Source organism: Ruditapes philippinarum, unplaced genomic scaffold (assembly GCF_026571515.1).
Source record: "Ruditapes philippinarum isolate M1 unplaced genomic scaffold, ASM2657151v2 ctg6674_1_1_1_1, whole genome shotgun sequence".
Lineage (NCBI taxonomy): Eukaryota > Metazoa > Mollusca > Bivalvia > Venerida > Veneridae > Ruditapes > Ruditapes philippinarum.
This window is the reverse complement of record NW_026862143.1, coordinates 1-23989: the sequence shown is the minus strand read 5'-3', so window position 1 is coordinate 23989 and position 23989 is coordinate 1. Positions and strand designations below refer to the sequence as shown.

General features: G+C 32.4%; 2 long non-coding RNA genes across 2 annotated transcripts in view; one reads left to right on the top strand and one right to left on the bottom strand.

Moving 5' to 3' along the window:
- LOC132718091 (uncharacterized) overlaps positions 1–23962 on the top strand; it is a 43267-nt gene extending 19305 nt beyond the window's left edge. The window contains exon 3 of the long non-coding RNA XR_009624041.1: positions 23753–23962. This is a non-coding gene — a long non-coding RNA (uncharacterized LOC132718091). The remainder of the gene's footprint in view (positions 1–23752) is intronic.
- Positions 13668–16830, bottom strand: LOC132718089 (uncharacterized). The gene is made up of 3 exons (XR_009624040.1): positions 15782–16830; positions 15417–15516; positions 13668–15086 (listed from the first exon to the last, which is right to left on the bottom strand). It is a non-coding gene; the product is annotated as an uncharacterized LOC132718089 (long non-coding RNA).
- Positions 23963–23989: the final 27 nt, after the last annotated feature.

Sequence of the window (23989 nt, the reverse complement as noted above, 5' to 3'; positions counted from 1 at the left end):
TGCTGGTCGCAAGTGCACTATGTTGATTTTGTCGTGACGCGGCTCATCTCTATACAAGTGGTATTGGCAAGTAAATAAAGGGTTAATGGTAATACAGAAAATTCAAAAAGTGTTATCACTTTCCAGAAAATTTTACTTTAAAGTCAACAGATTTAAAAACATGGGTGGCTACTTTTTTATCATGAAAGTTTAATTCACAGGTGGTCTCTTCAATGCACTTTTACAAGAAAAAAAAACTGTTTTAAATTAACATGTGCATGTTTGACTTAAATTGCCAAAGAAATCTTTATATTGAATTTAGGATGAATAGATGCCTGAAATTCTATAAGATTTAAAATGCATGGATGTTTGAACTTTATTATTTTGCTACATAACAGGTGGTGGTCGGTAAGAATGCATAAGACTGGTTTTGTAATATGAAAATTAGTGAGTCTTGCAAATAATTGTTGCGAAGAAACATTATGAATTAATGAAAGGCATTTGATATATATTTCTGAACGAAGCAGATTTATGTGATTGTTTAGTATATATTGGTGATCACTGAATTTAATTTAATGTTAATAAACCCTTCTTCTATATTATGTTATACCCCCTGGCGTCCGTCTGTCCGTCTGTGTCTGTGCCACTAAAATGGACTAAAGGGCCATTTCTTTTGTTATTTGGCCCTCTATTAAACAAAAGAAAATAACAAAAGAAATGGCCCTTTAGTCCATTTAAGTGGCACGGACAGACAGACGGACAGAGGTCACTTTTACTTAGAAATTGAAAACAGTTTCTTTAGCATAACTGAAGTTCAATTTGGCCCACAATATTCAAACTTCATAGGATGATTGTCCCTATTAGGTAGAAGACTCCTATTGATTTTGGGGTCACATTTAGGTCAAGGTCACTATTACCTAAAAACAGTTATCGGAACATAACTTAAGTTTCATTTGGCCCACTGTGTTTAAACTTCATAGTATGATTGTCCATATTGGGTAGAAGACCCCTATTGATTTTGGGGTCACAAGGTAAAAGGTCAAGGTCACTTTTACCTTAGAACTGAAATCAGTTTCCGGGGCATTACTTTAGTTCCATTTGGACCACAATATTGAAACTTCAAAGGAGGATTGTTTTGTGGAGGAGGTAATACTTTATTTAATTCCCATGTCTTACAAATGCTTCATCTTTGCTATAAAAAAAAATCACTTTCGGGCATATAATGCTCCGCCTAGCGGTGCTCTTGTGAGTTTTTGTTTTGACTGACTTATAACAACAGTCAAAACTAAACTATTACCAGTCAGAACATGGGTGAAATCTGACCAGGACTTTATTTCAATACCATTCTATTCTCTAATAAACGTTATAATTTTTAATCAGTTTGGGAGTATGGGGGTGGGACCTGTTACAAATTCAGATCACAATTCCATGTTGCATATTGCAGTTAAAATTAGAAGCAAAGGTAAATTTGAGTAAATGTTTTGAAAAAATATATGAAGACACGTTGTATACATGATTTTGTGAAACTTATACAAACTTTAAATTCCTGGAATTCTCAGTTTTGAAGACCTTCAGCTGTTTATATTGCATTTTAAATGAAAGCCTGATGAATGAACATTTGAAATGCTTCTGAATCAATATTAGAGCACCGACATAACAGTTTTGTTTGACAAATGGAAATAAGAATTCTTGAGTAGTTGGTCTTTGAAAATTAGCAACAAAGTTAGAATCTTGGAGGGAAATTACGGTATGACATAATTATTTAAAATGAAAATTGCAATTAAATATACTTTGAAAATGAAATTTATTTTCAGATGTTTAGACATAATGATATGAAATGATTTCTATGGTTATATGGGAGTTTACTTATACAAACCAAAATGAGTTATTGCCCTTTGTAATGTTGTATTATTTCATGCACCATGTCTGCTTTACTAGCTTTTTTGTTTGTTTTTGGTATTACGTCACATCGACACAGTATAGGTCATATCGCGACGCTTTCCAGCTTTACTGGTGGAGGAAGACCTTCGTGCATTATTTCAGTCACGAACGGGCACCTGAGTAAAACCACCGACTTTCCGTAAGCTAGCTGGATAGCTTCCTCACATAAAAGAATCCAAAGTCCCTGTAAGGATTCGAACCCACAGCAGTGAGGGGCAAGGGGTTTGAAGTCAACAACATTTAAACCACTTGGCCAAGGACGCCTGCTTAACTAGCTAGAAATAAGAAAATGCAAGTCATCTGGCTGCATACAATATGGAAACATAATCTCAAATCTTGTGGTAATAAATCAGACAATAATCATTCTGTCATGAAAACAGTCTGCATGATGTCTGGATATATAAAACAGAATATTGATTGCCAAACAGACACAAACATAATTTTCCCCCAAAGCAGAAACAATTAGTAAAGAAAAAATACTCTCTAACCACAAGTAATGATGGAAATAATCTCTAATCCAAACAAATTAATTAAGAAAATGATTTCTGGTCCAGTGTGCCATTGAGTTAATAAAGAAAAAATATTCTCAGAGCCAAAACAATAAACACAAGGATATTTAGTGAACTAAGAATTGTAGAGAGTTTATTTGTTGTAAACATGGTCCCAAGAATTGTCAGGAAGGAACTGTTTTTGTTGAGATAGACTCAAGAACATAGCAGATACCTCTGTTTGTGCATTCAATGCATACAGATATGGATCTTTACTGTTGTAGAGTGGGGGATTTATGAGGAACTATTTATGACATGAGAACTATTCTCTGTCAAAGTGAATTCAGCAACTTTTTCCCCATTTTCATCCTTTTACAATATTAGAAAACATAAATCAGTGGTGGTGGTTAGTATTATAATGGAAGTGTGGGTAATGTGTAGGTAAGCTAGGATTTATCATACAGCAGAAAAAAAATGAAGCAATCAGTTGAAGCAGACGGAAATAAGAAACAGAATATGATATAGTGTGAACTTCTGTTTGGATTTAACATCTTTGTGTTCTTAGTGTATTTTAAAGGATGTTTAATAGTGTTTAATTAATATGACTAAAGCGGGATATACTGTAACACAAACTTTTACTGGTAGGCTATTGACCTTGGCATTAGGTTGTTGTTGTTGCTATTCTTGTAGAGATTCAGAAGTTTTATGGCTTTATGAATGATTTCAGATATACCGGTAATGCTAACATATGTTATGTAGCTATTAAGTGCATGCTGATCAGTTAAAACGTATATTTGTATCATGATTCATCCATGATTTGTTATTGTGATAAATAACATTTACTGTACGTAATGAAATTAAGTTATATATAATTATATGCCAGAGGTAGCTACTTTGATATTTAATGTACAATAAAATTGAAAATGTGTTGGTAAGCATTAATTATTTACTGTGAGAAAAGGGGCGTCCATGGCAGAGTGGGAGAACCCCACTGGGATCCCAAATCAAATTCCACTGGGATCCCACCCTCATCCCAGTGGGATTCCCTGTCAATTTTTCAGTAGGGATGATATTATACATCTCAGACTAAAGGGCAGTTAACGGTTAATTCCACTTGTAATAGAGATACAGATATTGGATTGTTCATTATATTTTTCATTAGAGACTTGTCAAGTCCAATACTGTCACAATATATTGACAATTCTGTGGCAGTCGGGTTTTAACATATTTTTTTGTTGTCCCAGACAACAATCAATTTCTGTTATGTCCTTGGGATTTTTTTAGCAGTGAGAATTATGCTTGTTATAACTTAAGTGGAAGATTCTTGTGACAGTTATAGTAAGTAGTACCTATATATATCTAATAACCTGATTTCTTCAGCAGAGCTTATTATGCAGGTAGTTTTTCCTGTTTAGAACTTTTAACTAATTGGGAAAGAAATGCAAAAGTGGTAGCCATAAATTGCTCAGTTGGTAGAGTTGCATAACTTATAATAATCCAAATTAAGTATAAGAAAAGTATATTTTGTGGGTCACTATTTAGCACCAGGTCAAAGTACTTAAATATATGCAACCAAATGATGACATGTCTTAAAAAGAACATTTAAAGTATCCAAATAAGAATCTGAAGTTAGTATAATTTGTGTACCAGTTTACTGTACTTATTTTTGTGTCGCCTCTACGGAGTAGTGGCGACATATAGGGATCACTTCTCCGTCGTCTGTCTGTCCGTCTGTCTGTCCGTCTGTCCGTCCGTCCGTCACAAAACTTGTCCGGACTACTCCTCATAAACTACTGGTGCAATTTCATCCAAACTTTACAGGAATGATCAGTACCAAGTCTAGTTGTGCATATTGTCAGGATTTTCCGGTTCAATGATTTTTGTCAGAGTTATGGCCCTTTAATAATTTTTAATTTTAAAGTTTGTCCGGACTACTTCTCTTATACCACTAATGCAATTTCAATGAAACTTTACAGGATTGATCTGTAGCTCAAGTCTTTGCGCATATTGCACGGGTTTTCCGGTTGAATGATTTTTGGCCAAGTTATGGCCCTTTGATAAAAAGGTTTCTTTTTCTGTGTGTTGCCAGATACACAAAAGCTTGTCCGGACTACTCCTCATAAACTACTGGTGCAATTTCATCCAAACTTTACAGGAATGATCAGTACCAAGTCTAGTTGTGCATATTGTCAGCATTTTTCGGTTCAATGATTTTTGTTTGAGTTATGGCCCTTTATTAATTTTTAGCTCACCTGTCACAAAGTGACAGGGTGAGCTTTTGTGATCGCTTTTCGTCCGGCGTCCGTCCGTCCGGCGTCCGTCCGTCGTCCGTCCTTCCGTCCGTAAACTTTTGCTTTAAATGACATCTCCTCATAAACCACTGAGCCAATTTCATCCAAACTTCACAGGAATGTTCCTTTGGTGGCCACCTTTAAAAATTGTTCAAAGAATTTAATTCCATGCAGAACTCTGGTTGCCATGGCAACCAAAAGAAAAAACTTTAAATATCTTCTTTTAAAAAACCATAAGAGCTAGAGCTTAGATATTTGGCATGAAACATCTTCTAGTGAGTGTCTACCAAGTTTGTTCAAATAAAAGCCCTGGGGTCAAAATTGGCCCCGCCCCTGGGGGTCATTGATTTTCCCTATATGCATATAGTAAAAACTTAAAAAATTTTCTTTTAAAGAACCCAAAGAGCTAGAGCTAAGATATTAAGCATGAAACATCTTCTAGTGAGTGTCTACCAAGTTTGTTCAAATTAAAGCCCTGGGGTCAAAATTGGCCCCGCCCCGGGGGTCATTGATTTTCCCTATATGCATATGGTAAAACTTAAAAAATCTTCTTTTTAAAGAACCATAAGAGCTAGAGCTTAGATATTTGGCATGAAACATCTTCTAGTGAGTGTCTACCAAGTTTGTTCAAATAAAAGCCCTGGGGTCAAAATTGACCCTGCCCCAGGGGGTCATAGATTTTCCCTATATGCATATAGTAAAAACTTAAAAAATCTTCTTTTAAAGAACCCAAAGAGCTAGAGCTAAGATATTTAGCATGAAACATCTTCTAATGAGTGTCTACCAAGTTTGTTCAAATAAAAGCTCTGGGGTCAAAATTGGCCCCGCCCCAGGGGGTCATTGATTTTCCCTATATGCATATAGTAAAAACTTAAAAAATCTTCTTTTAAAGAACTCAAAGAGCTAGAGCTTAGATATTTAGCATGAAACATGTTCTAATGGGTGTCTACCAAGTATGTTCAAATAAAAGCCCTGGGGTCAAAACTGGCCCCGCCCGGCGGGGGGGTCGTTGATTTTCCTTATATGTGTATAGCAAAAACTTAAAAATCTTCTTTGGAAAAACCCAAATAGCTAGAGTTTAGATATTAAGCATGAAACATCTTTAAGTAAATATCTACAAAGTTTGTTTAAAATAACGCCCGGTGGGTCAAAACTGGCCCTGCCCCAGGGGTGACATTGTTTTTAACTATATGTGTATAGTAAAAACTTTAAAAATCTTCTTTTAAAAATGCCAATGAAGCTAGAACTTAGATGTTTAGCATGAAACATCTTCTTATGGGTGTTCTACCAAGTCTGTTCAAATAAACAAATAAAAGCCCTTGGGTAAAAAATTGGCCCGGGGGTGGGGGGCCTATATACAGGTGAGCGACCTCAGGGCCATCATGGCCCTCTTGTTATTTTTAAAGTTTGTCCAGACTACTTCTCTTATACCACTAATGCAATTTCAATGAAACTTTACAGGATTGATCTGTAGCTCAAGTCCTTGCACATATTGCACGGGTTTTTCGGTTGAATGATTTTTGGCCGAGTTATGGCCCTTTGATAAAAAGGTGTTTTTTTCTGTGTGTTGCCAGATACGCAAAAGCTTGTCCGGACTATTCCTCATAAACTACTGGTGCAATTTTATCCAAACTTTACAGGAATGATCAGTACAAAGTCTAGTTGTGCACTGTCTGTGTGTCAGTCCGTCTGTCACAAAATTTGTCCCAACATGAAATTGGCCATCATGAGGCGACACATGTGATTACTGATCGCTCTTGTTATAATTTTAGGTGTACCAGTCTCTGAAAACTAGACTGGCAATAGTATTAAATCTCTTTAATTATTAAAGGGACCATTTAAGTCTTAAAATAGCCAGCAATATAAGCTCTGTTATTTGATCAGTGAAAATAAACTAAAGATCGATTGACCAATGACAGGCTCGGATATGTAAATGTACATGATGACTTAATATACATTAAAATAAGCTTATGAAACTAGATAAGTGACATAGTTACCTGTCTTATATCAGTAAAAATGACCAATTGGGCATTTAAACTAACAGGTATATGCTTTGAAAATTTGTTCTTCCCATTCTGATTTTTTAGTCTAAGAGAAATCAGTGTGGCCCATTATATAAAGACCTTTATGTTGCAGCACATATTATTTGGAAAGTGAATATTTTAACAACATGTAAATTGACTGTGAAATCAGTGCTGTGTTTGAAGAAATTAACAGAAAATTACCACATGTTGTAAATGATAGTGTGTGCATGTTCACCTCCTTACATTATTGTCTTGATATTCATGGAGCAGTCTATTCCCAGAATGCAGTTCTTCTGTGATATGTAGTTATAGTTTTACATGCAGCTGCATTATGTATAAAATCTGGAGGTTTTGCAGTTGCAGATTTTAGTTTACTGTTGTTTATAGGACAATAATGTAGGAGTCAAAATTTATTAAGTCTTTTAAAGATAGTTGAATTTTTGTTTAACATGTTTGCAGGGGAGTGTTAACTCAAAATTTTTTAACAATGATCAAGCTTGGCCCGACCTCTAATGTGATGGTCAGTGTACAAGAGTGTTGTAACCAAGCTGAATATTTTAATTGGACTTTTCCATCTTTTAATCTTGACTTAACGATTCATCATTTTTAGGGAAATTTTCAAAATATGAACTGACTTAATTATAAGCCCCTTTGTGGCTGCATGAGGGGTTGCCTTTCAGGGTTGAGGCCTTAGAAAAGCAGCCTCCATTTATCGTAAGAGGTGACTTAAAATGGGTTAGGATGACTGGAGTCTATGCATTTCTTAGCTCCTGTAACACCCGAGGTTAAGCTAAAATCATCTTGCCATATAACCTGGATTGTGATAGTGTGCTGTAGAAACAAACAAACAAACTGCAGACAATAATCAGACCTCACCACAGCTGATCTAGGTCTTTACTGCTGGTCATTTTGGTAGATTCAGTCATCCTAATGCTCGCAGACAAAGAGTTCATTGATTATGCTGTATTAAAAGTTGATTAAAGATGTCTCATAAGTTTATATGGTCATACATTAATGGTATAGTTTGCAATATAACCTATCATCACCAAATGGTTAGAATGAGATTTTCAATTGTTTATGTGATATAAAAATTTTATAATTTAAAAACACTGTTAATTCATTTGTTCGGACTACTTCTCTTATACCACTAATCAAGTAATGCAATTTCAATGAAACTTTACAGGATTGATCTGTAGCTCAAGTCCTTGGGCATATTGCACGGGTTTTCCGGTTGAATGATTTTTGGCCAAGTTATGGCCCTTTGATAAAAAGGTGTTTTTTTCTGTGTGTTGCCAGAATACACAAAAGCTTGTCCGGACTACTCCTCATAAACAACTGGTGCAATTTTATCAAAACTTTACAGGAATGATCAGTACCAAGTCTAGTTGTGCACTGTCTGTCTGTCTGTCCGTCTGTCACAAAACTTGTCCCCACTACTCCTCATAAACTACTGGGGCAATTTCATCCTAACTTTACGGGAAATTATGTCGCCACTACTCCGATCACTTCTCTGTCTGTCACAAAACTTGTCCCAACATGAAATTGGCCATCATAAGGCGACACATGTGATCACTGATCGCTCTTGTTATTAAATGTTCTCAATTTGCTGTTGTTAGATATAATCTTCTGTACCATAGAAGTCAAAAAATAGCTATTGCCTTTATGTATGTTATAGTAATAAATTAAAATTATAATAATAATAATAAAAATTGAATAATACCATGGTTCTAAAGCACAGATTTCTCCTGCCACACACACCCACACCCCACTACACAAACCACAAGTGATCATTTTGTGAAAAAAGGGATATAAACTCCCATGAGCCTAATATTTTACAGATAAAGGCTTTGACATTGCATATGCCTTGCTGGAAGTAATAAAGTTATTTTTCAAACTGAGACAGTAAAAAAAGAAACCCTCAGATTCCAAATAACAACATGCAATTAGGGGGAAGAAAAATAGATTGAACTAACTCCCCTGAGATAGAAAAAAAATAACAACCCAGAGAACAAAATAATACAGCTAGTCGTTTTAACAGTGCATTCTTCCGCAAATAAATATTGGGAAAAATTGTAAAACTTCAAACAGTATCCATTATTAATGAGCAATGCAAATTTAAAAGCTAGGGAACCAAAAAAGCACCATGCGATAAACAGTAATTTAGTTGGAATTCAGATGCTTTGAGACTCACTATTTGTTTCCAGACTGATGTGTGTTTTCATTTTTTTTGGTAAGAATGATGTAAACATATTAAAAAAATTCAAAGAACAAAAAAGGCTTCAATTGTTAAGCTTAGTTTTTAATGTTAGAAAAATTATCTTTCTTAATTATGCCCTCACACATATAGATTTGCTCTTGAGCTGATTATGTTGAAATTTCTAAATGGACTGTTCCATTAAATTCAGAGTAGGGCAATTTTTCCATTATAAAACTATTCAGCAGGTTACAGTTAATTCTTAATATGCACAATTTCTGTGCTCTTCTTTTAATCCAGTTCATTATTATCCTTCCTCTGCATATTATCTCTATAAATATGATGAACAAGAATTTATCATAGATAAATGTAAGCATCTTAATCTCCTATCTCTGTCTAAATCATGATTTTATTACAACAATGGCACCATTTTCTCTATGATACAAACAGTTTGAGTTTTCAGCATAAATCATTTTCCTGCTGAAGCCATGAAAAGCCTCTGCTACCTGGTGAGAATATAAAGCCAGATCAGGCTGTACTGTTCGACCAATGTCAGCTGACCAACTTAAAAAAATTTTCATCTTGAATTCCCTAGAATTGATAATGGACAGTTCCAAATATGAAAGCTGGACAAGTCCCATTTCAGTAATTCATGGCAGTGATATAATTGCTTGCTGATGCTTTCTGGAAAACTCCTTAAAATAAGAATGAACTGTTCCAAATTCAAACAGAGTCAGTCCCATTATTTCAATATTTAGGTGTGATATGGTTAAATATAACCTTCACTTTTAGAGCAATAAGTGATCCAAACATTTCAAGGAAAAAACTGTAATCAAGGCATGATGATAAAGGCAGAGTAGGTGTTATCAGGTAATATGTTCTGTTGAGAAAGTGTTTTTTGTTGTTTCATTTTGATATCCTGGGGTGTTTTGTAAAATCAGCAGTTTTTAGTCTATTTTATTTTTTAGCATTACTTCCATCAGAAGCTATTTATCACAAAATGTTGCCAGCTGTTTTCATTGTAAATTAAAATCATTACATTATTTCTTTATAATATTTACCATTTATATCAATTATCATGATAACTTGGCTGTTTTATGTTAACAATATGATATGATAATAAAGATAATTTTGTAACAAACTTGTACATTAACCATTTGGCTGCTGCCAGGTGGCTACAGAAACTGCCCATGCTGCAAGTGGTGACCAAGATCATGGTCTGAAATGTTTGCTCTTGAATTCATTTGGTTGGATTGTTTTGAAATTTCTCTAAATTTGATGCATGTTTTTGTTCAGATTTAAAGATTGACAAGTCCATGTAAGATCTATCTAGGAGAAAATGGATATTTAGCTGGGAGGGGGTGGGGGGAGGGTTTGAGTGGAGCATAAAATTTAGAATACAGTTATGCTATATTGAGGTGCTAAAAAAGTTCTCCAAATTTGAGGATATGACCTAAGAGTGATCAGTCCCTGAGTGTGAGTCAAGCATTTTAATTTTCCAGACTCTTAAAAATATTGAAAAGTTTAATCTCCATATTGCATGATTGCCAGATTACGGATTGACAATTTATCCTGAACTTGGGCTATAATTTCACATGAAATTTTCAATTTTCAAACTCAATATAAACTCAATGTATTAATGGAAAATGGTCAAGATGCAAAGCTTCCCTCATGAAAAAAGTAGAACACGGTGCCAGACTGACTGGTGTACAAATTCTGAAAATTGAAACTTAGTCCCCAAAATTAATTCTTTCATACATTTGACCTTGTAAAAGACACCTTTTTAGATGCTGAAGTTTTGTAAAAAGTTCTCGAGACTGGTCTCCAAATTAAAATTTTGCAATTGAAAGAAAATGCTCAGCCTTGAGCTTGTTTTTTTTCAGAACCTTGAAGCTAAGTAAAAGAAGAAACAGTGAAAAGATTTTGTTAAGCTTCCTGTGTGAAGTATTAGGCACATGACACATAGAGAGACTTGTGAAGTATTTATCTTCCAGGCTTTCTTGGCATTTTTCCATTCATGATTGTTGAAACATTGATTAACGTAACACTGAATCAAAAGCACCAGGAAGTTTCTCCTTTTTTTCTGTTGAAAAAGAAAAATTTTCAGGATATAATGGATTTCACATGCGTGTACTGAAAATTTTGCGTATTTTTTATTAGGATATATTTTGTCTGTGTTTTAACTTCATGTCACCACTTGTTTGTTGCTCTGCCACTTTTCAAGACTTGAAGTGCTTCGGATGGAATTATATTTTCAAATGAAGGTTTAATTATAACTGAAAGGGGAAATAGAGATAACAATTTGGAAGGAATTTAATTTGCAAAGTGATTAGGGTGGTAAAGAGGCTTAGAACTGGGATTGTGTTTTTTTGTTTGTTTTGAAGCTGGAATTTTATTCTGTTCAAGATATTTTAATCAAGTAGAAATACCAGGTTGGTTTGATTTATTTTACATTGGAATTTATTAGATTAGTGTGAATATTTGCTTTTTTCATGATTCTAAATCTTCCAGGAAAATTTTGCTGAAAGTGCTGTTTTGTCTGTTTTAATGCCATGTTGATATACATGGTTTTTTTTCATGAAATGATGAAAGATTAAGTAAATATTCAAACCCATATGCCTCTAAATTTGCATAATAAACTTACCCTGCCTTGAATTCGGAACTGTCCGTTACTAAATTTAGGGAAACTTAAATTTAGCTCCCATTTTACTTGCATAGCAGACTGGCGTTTCCGTGAGTTTTACCCATGCCGGAAATTTCATCTGGCATGGTGGGTGCCAGATGAGTCTTGTGCCGAACAACATCATTTTACCGCACTTTATGTCCAAACCGCAACAGATGACAGATATTATAAGTCAGTGTTTGCCTCCCCTTATTACTGATGGCATATCTACCATAAAATTATGAGAACAACATCATCTAATTTAACAATTATAAATGAAATAAGAATATACTTTATGAGATAAAAGTTTAAATACCTTTTTAAAGGCCCATCGAGCCTCATAAATGATTATCAATATAATTTTTAAAAGCTTTTTTTAGCTTTGGTGTCCTGTAATAGTTTCCAAAATGTTACTCACTATATATATATATAAATAGCCATATTTCTGAGCCATCTTTTGTTGCTTTAATGTACAGTTATAGTGAATTTGTAATTTGTACAGAAGTCAAAATACCACTTTGTTTACATTTTGCCACCTGGTTAGTTTATCACTAATTATTTCACATTCAACATTATTTTATTCAGGTGAATTGAGCATCTTGCATGTTCCAAGTTAGTTATAACAACATTATTTAACACATATTTGCTGTTTCTGCATCATGAAAAATTTATTCATTACCAAGGCATAATGTGCCTTTAAATAAGTGAATAAAAAGAAGCAGTTGCATATTTAAAGAGGGACAATTAAGACTTTAAGTGCATATTTATATAAATTCAGCAGGGTTACGTGATTTGTTACCGTGACCTTTCAGGGCTTTAAGGAATCTTATAATAATGAAATTCAGCAGGGTTACAGTTGTAGCCTTGACATTTGAAGAAACTTAAGGAAACAATTGCCAGGAACATGAGAACCATTGATTTTTTAACTGTTCCATGTGTTCAGAGACATGTTGCCTAGTCGCTCTTATAATTGTAGATTCATTATTGATGAGCAACCTTCTCACACAAATATTATACTGAAAAAAAATAAAAAGATTTAAAAATCCTTTGTGCCATTGAGTTTTATAAGGATTTAATGAGCTGATAAATTGAATTATTGGAAAATTACAGAGTGATTCATGTTTGGTGTTGTTTACATAGTGTCTGGAATTGAAATGATTGTAAACTTGCTTTGTAGTTCTAACAATTCAGTTGATTGGCCAAAATTGTCCAAGACACTTCTTTGAACCAGCAAAAAATTATGCAACCACATGGTCAGATCAGATCCTGAAATACAAAATATACCCCCTATACAGTATAAATAAACACAAGGAATGAAACGCCTTTTCCCCACCCCAACATAATTTACGCCGAACAAATCAACAAAACAGCATATCAAAATAATCTATCGGGCCTAATCTATCTAAGTTATCTTCTTTTTTTTTAGAGTTTTGCCTCTTCTTTAAGTCAAGTATTTTAATAGTTGAGCGCACTGTCTTATGAGCATCTTTTGTTATGCCTTCCTGAGTCTCTTTCTAAGACCATATTGTCATAAATTTACTTACAGACATCTTATTTACCAACATCTCTTTTCTAGACATCTAAAAGTAATATTTTCACAAAATTGTCATCATCATCTCTTTTATTCCTGGAAGCTGATTGGCTAATTACGGAAGGGAGATTTTTTACCATTTCATTATTGTCATTGTCATCACGCTAAATGATCACAGCCCAAAGGAGAGTATTACATTAATTGCCCCGTTATTTGGCTTCAATTATAGATTTGGTAAGATTGATTTTCAGCTTCTTGGATGTTTTAATTAACCATTCTTGAGAAACAAAAAAGTGTTGTGTTTGTGCCTGTACAATATTGATCAGTAAAATATAAGGGACATACAGTCATGTAATGCTCTTGTCTTGTTTGGGAGAGTAGTATTTTTATTATAAAACAACAACAAATAGATGCAAAATAAAAACAACAACAAAAAATAAGAAGACTTTTAGTTTCCTGTACGAAAATGCCTACCCTGACTACACCCTGATTTGACATGGGATCAGAAATTTATTCCCAGCCAGTTTTTTTTTACTATTCAGTTGACTATAGAGAAGACAGAAATCTATTTTTAGCTCGACTATTCGATAAGAATAAGTAGAGCTATTGCAGTCACCCGAGCGTCGGCGTCGGCGTAACCACTTATGTTAAAGTTTTTGTAATAGTTCAAATATTTTCAAAGTCCATTGACATATGGCTTTGAAACTTTGCACACTTGTTCACCATCATGACCCCAACCTGTAGACAGGAGGAGGTAACTCTATCAAGCATTTTAACAGAATTATGCCCCTTTTTCGACTTAGAATTTACGTTAAAGTTTTTGTAATAGTTCAAATATTTTCAAAGTCCATTGACATATGGCTTTGAAACTTGGCACACTTGTTCACCATCATGACCCCAACCTGTAGACAGGAGGAGGTAACTCTATCAAGTATTTTGACAGAATTATGCCCCTTTTTCGACTTAGAATTTACGTTAAAGTTTTTGTAATAGTTCAAATATTTTCAAAGTCCATTGACATATGGCTTTGAAACTTTGCACACTTGTTCACCATCATGACCCCAACCTGTAGACAGGAGGAGGTAACTCTATCAAGCATTTTGACAGAATTATGCCCCTTTTTCGACTTAGAATTTCCTTTAAAGTTTTTGTAATAGTTCAAATATTTTCAAAGTCCATAGACATATGGCTTTGAAACTTTGCACACTTGTTCAACATCATGACCCCAACCTGTAAACAGCAGGAGGTAACTCTATCAAGCATTTTGACAGAATTATGCCCCTTTTTCGACTTAGAATTTACGTTAAAGTTTTTGTAATAGTTCAAATATTTTCAAAGTCCATTGACATATGGCTTTGAAACTTTGCACACTTGTTCACCATCATGACCCCAACCTGTAAACAGGAGGAGGTAACTGTATCAGGCATTTTTTTTACTATCAAGCACTAAGAATAGTCGAGCATGCTGTCCTACCGACAGCTCTTGTTAGATTTTTTAGTATACAATATATAGTGTTTTCAGGGTGGATTCAACGAAATATTTAAATGAGCCAGAAAAAATACCACCCTGAAATGGAAATCCAGGGCAGAATTTTCACTCACACAGATTTCTAAAAATAGATTTACTTCTAGTTAAATTAAGAGCAATTTCAGGCTGGGATTAATTTGAAATATTTAAATGAGCCATAATTCACCCTGATTTCTATTTAAAAAGTCAGGCCAGACTTTTTTCTTCCTGTTATTATCCTGCCCCAAAATTTTGCGAATCCCACCCTGAAATTAAAATAAAAATCCGCCCAGGTTCCTGTTCTTTTTGATAATTGACAAAATAATAATTGAGATCTTTTTTTTCACTTATCTGTATTTGATTTTCATACAATTAAATACATTTCAAAAGTCATTCTTGTTTGATATTTCCACTAGATAGCTGCACACTGTATTACATAATTCCACACTATAGTATCTGTACCACACAATCTGTAAACATATGAAAGCAGTGTAGGAATATTCTGTAGACAGCTTTCAATTTATATATTAATCTAAAAGAAAATGTAACACCTAAATATAGAGAAATATGTCCATACAGTGTAGTTTTAAAGGTAAAATATTTCATTAATTGCAATCAAAACATCAAAATCAAAAGAAGAAATGATTGATGAAATTATTTTAAAGAAGCTACAGCATTATAAACATATATGTACTGACTTCATGAAGTCATTAATTCCAATAAAATTTGCGGGAATAATTGCTTTTAATAATTAAAACTGAAACTAATTTTCATAGAAAATGAAAAAAATTAAAAATTACCAGTAATATTTCCTCTATTGTATTATTTTGTTCCAACTACACCATTTTCTTCTTCTTCATCGTCTTGTCACATATTGTTACTGAAATATTTGGCTTCAACCTAAATTTTGGAATTAGAAAAAAAACAAAACAAATATCAATCATGTCATCATTTTTATTACATTTTAAGACTTCAGTAGTTTCTTTTTCTACAAAATGTATAGTTTATTTAGAAATATTAAGAATTATTTCATTTTCCCTCCATATTTTAAAACAGGTGTCCTGGAAATTTATTTAAAATCTTTTCAGAATACTGAGCTTACAAAAATTCATTATTTTATGAAAAATTAAAAATTATTTAAAACTGTAATTCAATTATAACTTACCATTGATCTGTTACAATTGGCTGCTTATTTCCCTCCATTTTTTCAAATTGAATAACGAAGTTTAACACATCTATTATGCTCCATTTTATATATAAGTTTCACAATAAATTTCCCAAGAAAGTTCTGTATAGCTGGGGTAGTTGAAATCTTAAAATCTCATTTTCTAGGTAATTAACAAAACTCATTTATGTATTAATATATAAATGTAAGTTGATTTATTTGAATTAAAATCACAACTAAAGCCTCCAATCTTTCTTTAGAAAATGACCATGCTGGAAATAATGTTCAGGGTGTGATATTTGTTCGGCATTTTAAACCGCTGTCAGTCAATCTGTGGTAACTTCTCTATTTTCATCTACCAGATAGCCCAGTTTAACATAAAGTATTTTGAAATACTGGATAAAGTTCCACTTGAAGGTTGTTTGTTTATATAAACTGTAAGCTGACCTTAGAGGTAGGAGATTCTGTGCAGATTGTGAGATGGTGGATAAAAACTAAAACTCTTGAACATTACTAAGTGTCTTATTGCTGACCAATAAATGCATTAAATAATAAATTTTTTGTCATCAGTTAAATATAAAAACAATCAATTAGTAGTAACAATTATCAATTTTATATATAACAATAAATCATGTTGAGCTAAATAATCTACATAATTTCAAAAAAAAATAATAAAAGAATAATTCAGTAAATGAAAAGAAGTTTTGTTAAATGGAGTATACCATAAATCAACTGAAACTTTCCAGAAATATATACTATAATATCTTTTCTTCTGAATTAAAATTTTTATTTTGTCTAACAGCAATGTAAACTGTACTATTAGTGTATTACAATATTCATTTCTAATAACTCTAACTAAGAAAAATCTGGCTGGAATTGAAGAACTTTTAAGGACTGTATTGAAACCGGTTCTTGAAAATTTTCTAACTTTGAAATATCTGGGTAGAGTTTGCTTATATTTCTCAAAGTCAGTAAAATCTGTGTCAAAATATTTTCAAAGTGCAAATATTCCTGCTTCCACCCTGACTTTTACCAAAATGAAGATGATGTCAGGGTAGAAAAAACTTGAATTCCCATGTGAGATTTCTTGAAAATTCAGGGTCCATGTCTATTTCACCCTGATTTTGCCAATTCTGGTTCAAAACAGGCCTGAATCGGTCCTGTTTTTCATAAAAGCCATGCTGATTTTTCGTGCAGGGTTCTACCAATAATAAAATTGTGTTTGCTTTTCATGTATCTATAGACAGTGGTAGCTTGTTTTGCACTGCTTCTATTTTTCAAATTTTAACATTTGAAAAACTTGTGAACCAGTCAATTTGAATTTTGAACTTCCAATTATAAATAAAACCAGTCTGTGAGCCATTGTAATTTAATATTGAAAATCATTCAGATAATGCACAGTCTGATGTTGCTTTGAGAGGAAATAAACAAGAGTATTTCATCACTCTGAGTTCTCCCAGAGATATCATTTAAAATCTTTTTAAAATCTTATTTCTTTTTATGATAGTTTGGTGAAAATTGAAAGTTTGTTTTAAAGCCTTTTATTTCGAAACATTGGTTTAGAAAGTTTTATCTTTTGTTTATACCATCCAGTAATAATCATCTTAATCAAATAGCACCAGCTGTTTGGAACTTCAAAAAGGGTTTAAAGTTTGCTTTTGCCATGATTTGAATAATAAATAGATTTTTGAATTTGAAAGGAAGTTTAAGGTAATCTCTGACAGTAATCAGTACACATTGTATAGTCTGATTAAATCATCAGGTAGTAAAAATATGTTTACTGTATACTTAAATTTCAATGTGGGTTTTGATCCTGCCGGGAAATCATACTGGAAGGACCTTGAGTGTCTGTTCTAGGATTTGAAAAACAGGGGGATTTTTATCGAAAAGTAAGGATTTATTACATTTGTTGATTTTTTTTTCTTCTTTCTCTATGTAAAATTTCCTCCTTGCCTCTGAGAAAATAGGGGAAATTCTCAAAAATAGGAGTCTCCTAGAATAGACACTATGACTGGACTCCCTTAGTTTTTGTATGAAATAAATTGCAAGTAGGAAATACCACTATGTCTGGCAGAGGTTACTTTTTAATTTTTTTTCAAAGTTACTGATATATGTATTTGCGTTCTTATCTCGAAATATAGTTTTTGGGGGCTTATTTAAAGACTGTTAGTGTGGGGTCTAAAGTAGTAAATAAGAATGTTTTTTTATACAAATATAGATGCAAAATGACAATAGTACTAACAAAATTTAACCATGGTAGATAATGAAAGCAAACAATGTAGCATTTAAAATTGTTGTATGAGGTCTTAAATGGTATAATAGATTATAATATAAACAAATGTCATAAAGAATGGTAACATTGCTTTATTATTATATATCATGAAAAGTAGGTTTTACGGTATAAACTGACAAAAGGAGGCGAAAGGTAATGTTTGGGTTCATTATAAAATTACCCAACCTAGAGTGTAATTTTAACCCTTTCACTGCCATAAGGATGACATTATGCCGTTCCTATTATTTTCGAAGTATTTGCCATATGCATGGACGGCTTTTGCCATTTTTATAATAATAATAATTGCAGAAAATCGGATAGCTGTCAACATCCGGATACTGGTACACTTTGTAAAAACAACCATTCTGTTCAACAGATAAACGTAATTATATGGATAAAATCAATAGGATAATCGTTTACAACAGTCCATTACCTATCCTAATACTCATTTGCAGGTGAACTTTCTTCTTGTAGGAAAGTTTTGAAAATATAGAAATGAATGAGCATCAATGTAGACCACAACGATATTCGAAATCCAGGTTTTAGTATTGTCAATAAAACAAAGGGACAAGCTGTTAATCAGAGCCTGCAATTTCGTGAAAATAATATCACAATGTACATGCTTTTTATATAAAGTTATTAAATACAAATATAACAACATATTTGTTTACTTGATTTTTACGAATCAAAATAAATATAATTAACACAACATGAAATTAACTGCTAATAATAACAGCTCCTTCCATAGGCAAAAATAAAAAGCATTCCATAAAAGACGACGCCGCTCACCGGCATCGCCAATAAATATATAGATAATTATATGATCGACAATAATTATTATACTAGCAGATTTGGAAATATATATAATTATTACAATACTAATAACAAATTATAATAATTATATTAATATTATAATATAGTAATTTCTTAGAAAACCCTCTGGCAAATTGATGTGATCAATAAATCAATAACCCTCTGGCAGTGAAAGGGTTATTAAGTTTCAAGTGTGCAAAAAAACAGGATTACAAACATGCCCTTCCTTACTTTTAAATGTGTTAATTATTGAACTATTATGGAAATAAACACCCATGACTGTGTCAATTTGTCACCTTAGATCTATACACTCTAGATTTTTCTACAGCGCACTGATTTACCATGTATATAATGACTGTGATCTACGGCTTATAACTATAAACAGGGGAGTTATATCTGATAATACTGGTACTCTATTATAAAATATTGTCCCAATAAAAAATGTGCTAACATCATGGTATATTGTAGTTTATTTATAAAGTCAGGTACTGTGATTATCATAAACATACAAAAGGTACAATGCAGAAGTTTTATTGGGTAGTTTTATTGGTAAACTTTTATAACAATCTCATGTATACAGGTGATTGGGTTTTGACAAAAAAAAGTTCTCTTACGAAAAGTTGAAAATTAAAACATTTAAAAATTAAAATTTTCAGAGGATTTGAAACTTTGTAAGTTAGATTTATTTATTATTTACCCAATGTCATATGTACATTTTTTATTATAAATAACTTTGATACATAATGTCTTTGTTTTGTTTGGTGTATAATATTAATTAGTAATACATTATGATTGTTTTTTAAGCAGCACAATTGTACCCCATTACAGGAACACATTTTGAAAAAATTGATTGTCAAGTAAAATTGTATGTATAATTTAATAAAGTAAGAAAAATATACACAGTCACTAACAATGATTTAATATAAAAGTCACTATTTTAACAGCATTTTATTTTATTTATTCAACTTTAAAAGGCTATTTGTGTTATAGTTAAATGTAATTTTTGTGGCTAATAGGCCCTGCAACAGATTCTACTCATTTGACCAAAACTGACCAAGGTCAGACTGGTCACACTGTTTTCTATTCTGAGTCAGTACATATTTTGAAAATTTCTCTAAAAATTAGAAGTCTGGTTTTTTCTAAAATGAAAGATTGGCATTAAAAAAAATATGTATGATTTAGCATGATAAATATTAATTTAAAAGCATTTTCTTGTACACTTTCTTTAACTCTTAAAAACAAGTTTTGAAATTTTCTTAAAGATTAGCATGAATTTGAAAGCATTTGTTGATTATGTACAGAATGATACATTTTTCAATTTAAAACATATTTTTTTTTTTAATTAAGTCATTTTGAAAACTTTTATTATATGGAAAAAAAAACAGAGAAAAACTTAAATTTTGGAAACTATAAATTCTGGAATAAATTAGATTTTATATAAATCTAGAGACAGTCTCATTATAAGGGTATCAACTTAAGTAACCTAAATCATGGTCTTTTGTGTAAAGAAAAAAAAAAAGTTCACCCCAGGTTAAATACACTTTATAGATGAATTTTTAAAGGTATTTATTGATAAGCGGTGTATATTTATCTGAAATCAGATCAAAATATTTGGGTTCATCTAATTGTCAAATATTCAATTTTACATTGCACGTCACGCGTAACTGGGTAACTAATACATTTACAGTATATATCTAGTATAATAGATAAAATAGTTTAGATGTAATGGTTCGATTTTTTTTACCTATGTTTTTAGGTCATTAAGTACAGCATGGGTTTTTGTACTTGAATTACATTTATTGTTCTCCCATCTTTGTACTAATATATGTCACATTTTTTAACCTATTTTGTAACAAAGAAATTATTGTTTTTACACCCAGTAAAAGGTTAAGTTGTTACAAACGACTTGCAACATGCAAAATGCATTTGTTTTATGTAGCAAAATGTTATAACTGTTATTACAGTACTCGATCGTTCATGTAAGTTCTTTATCTGCAAGAGAAAATTATCATTAAATTCTTTGTTCACAAAACGATAATAGTCTAGCTTTGTTTAGAAAATGATTTGTCACTTGCTCAGCTGGTGCAAAAAACAGCTTAACTGACTTATTATAAATAATGAAAATTGTAACATCATTCACACCCTATAAGTTACAATCCCTAAAACGAAATGAACTAGAATCAATGATCCTGAAGGACCAGAAAAATTTGAGCCGCTCTATGACAAAACCAACATAATGGGTTTGCGACCAGCATGGATCCAGACCAGCCTGCGCATCTGCGCAGTCTGATCAGGATCCATACTGTTCGCTTACCAACCCTATAACAAGTAGAGAAACTGATAGCGAACAGCATGGAGCCTGATCAGACTGCGCGGATGCGCAGGCTGGTCTGGATCCATGCTGGTGGCAAACCCATTATGTTGGTTTTGTCATGACACGGCTCATATAACAACAATGAGATGGTATTGTACAGGTACAGAGCCAGAAACAACAGCTATTATGAGTAGATCGAGGGTATACCCATTGAATTCTTTAACAAATAAATGTATAACAAGATCTTCACCTTTGCCCAGGTTACTAAGCCTGCATATCTATGCAAATGTAACTGAAGGCCCTAAATTGTTGGTTGCTCAATTTAAGTATTTTATTAATATTCTTTAAAAAAAAAAAGTTTTAAAAAATGGACAGTGCAATTAAAATTCATAGCAGGACAAGCCTCAAGGTTAAGTGTAGAAGAATAGAAAGAACTGAAACTTTTACCTGCAGTATAGAGCCAGGCCAGCCTACAAATCCAGGCAGTTTGACAAGGCTCTCTCTATACTGACCATCTACAAATTTTCATCTTTACAGTCCCCAAACTTGATCATTATAAGTTTTGAGAGATTCAGCAGTCTTAAAGGGACTCCACTGAGGTTTAAAAGCCTAAAAAATAACATTTGAATTTCTTACATAAATGAGTTGGGGCCCTTTAAACAGAAATATATGCAAAGATAGTTTAATAATACACTTTGAAATAAATTGAAAATCGTATTTTATGCTTTCCTTTAGCCCGATTTGAGTGAAAAGCGTTAAAATTTACAATTTGAATAATTATTCTGGAAAAATAAAGTGCGCGAATGATATGAAATTTTGCACAAAGATTAGTGGTCTAAACCTACGTCAAATGGTACATTTATCTGGAAAAAAATATTTTCAGTCCCATCATGTCAAAAAACCTCAGTGGAGTCCCTTTAAATAATGTTAAAATACAGTGATGTATTCACTCATAATGATTCAGTTTTCTAAGTAATAATAAATATTCAAATTTTAACATATTTATAAGCAATCATAGAAAAAAAGTTGTTAATTACTAAGGAAATAGCTTACATAACCTTTGAAGGTAGTCGTACAAATTAGTCAATTACATAATGTGTTGTAATTAACATTTTGGCTTAATTTTGTAATGGCCATTAATTGTAGATTTTGTATGTTGACTACGTTGAACGCCCTTCTATTCCGGCAGAAACTGTAGGACAAACCATTATGCTCTGAATAATGTATGTATTTCAGCAATTATTGAAATGGATTCCGTAAATTTTGTCTCGGACTTGGAGTATTGTTGTTATGTTGGAAATTTGTTGTCTCTTGGTGCTTGTTAAGTAATGAATAGAATAGAAGGCTTAGAATTAGATGAATTATATGAATCAGGTTTTCATAAGGTGGTTCTGTTTGCCTTTACTTTGATACTTTTTGCATTTTGGTTTGATTTGAATGGTGTTTTATTGGATTATGATTATAGAAATGGTAAAATTTAACTTCTCTTCTTATTATAGTTTTAGATAGAGCAATTTAATGGTTAATAAGCATTTTCTAGACAATGTATTGTTTCTCGGGATCCATGCTGTTTGCTTACCAACTCTATTACAAGTAGAGAAACTGATAGCGAACACTGCATAGATCCTGATCAGACTGCGCGAATGTACAGGCTGGTCTGGATCCATATTGGTTGCAAATGCACTATGTTGGTTTTGTCGTGACGTGACTCAATATTTCCATGTGATCAGTGTTAATTAAAATTGGTCGGAATTGACATATTTTATTCATACTCCTAAACAGGAAAGTTTTTGCACAAAATTTTTAAAATCTCTTGATTTTTACGTAAAATTGGAACAACTTTTTACTCATTTCTGCAAGAAGCAATAGTAATCCATTAAATTTGTGCATACGTCTAAAAATGTTCGTATTGGGACATGTAGAAAAAATAAATTTTGAGTTACAAAGTTAAGATTAAGTACCATGCAGGGTATCATTAAATTAAGTTCCCCATACACATTTTATAATAATTGCCAGGTAAATAGGGTTATATGCATTTACTAACTCATATTGTAATAATTAATTGTTACACAAAATAGAAATAGTAATCATGGTATTATTTGATTGTTTTACCTTTTGTTAATACAGTAATATGATATTGAGATATTTTCAGGTTATACAACTTTATAACTAAGTGTATAAAGCTACAATCATGTAATACTATCAGATACAAAAATTATTGTTTAAATTTTGAAAAAGAATACATTTGTACTTCCAAAATGCCTATATGAAAGAAATATGTCTGTTTGTATATTTTCTTAAGAGGGAATCAGGTGCATGTACAAATCAAAGCTTATCTGTTTTTGTTTTTTTTACCATTGACATTCTTAAAATAGCTGCTAAGCCAGGACATTTTCTTCTGTTTACAAAACAATATAATTTTACGGTTTATAAATCTTAGCACCCTCTAAAATAACATGTGATTATGATGATATGGAGCCTATAGTTAACTTGGTAATTTTCTTAAAAAGTTTTTGCTAGACATAGTTCTTTATGATTATAATAATTAATATGATGAAATTTCTTATTCCAGAAAGACGATAAATGGTCAGTGAAAGTGTGACAGATGGCGTAATGTCTGCATGCGCCGAATTTACCCAGAATGCTTGGAAAAAAGACCTATGCATCAACTGCCAGAGACCAAGAGGTGAACATGCTAAGACCGAAGAAAATGAGCCAAGCTCAGCTTCCCAAAAACCCAGTGAACTTGGAACGGATTCACCTAAACCTGCCAAAAGGAATTCACTAAAGTGACCAAATCTCTTGGCAG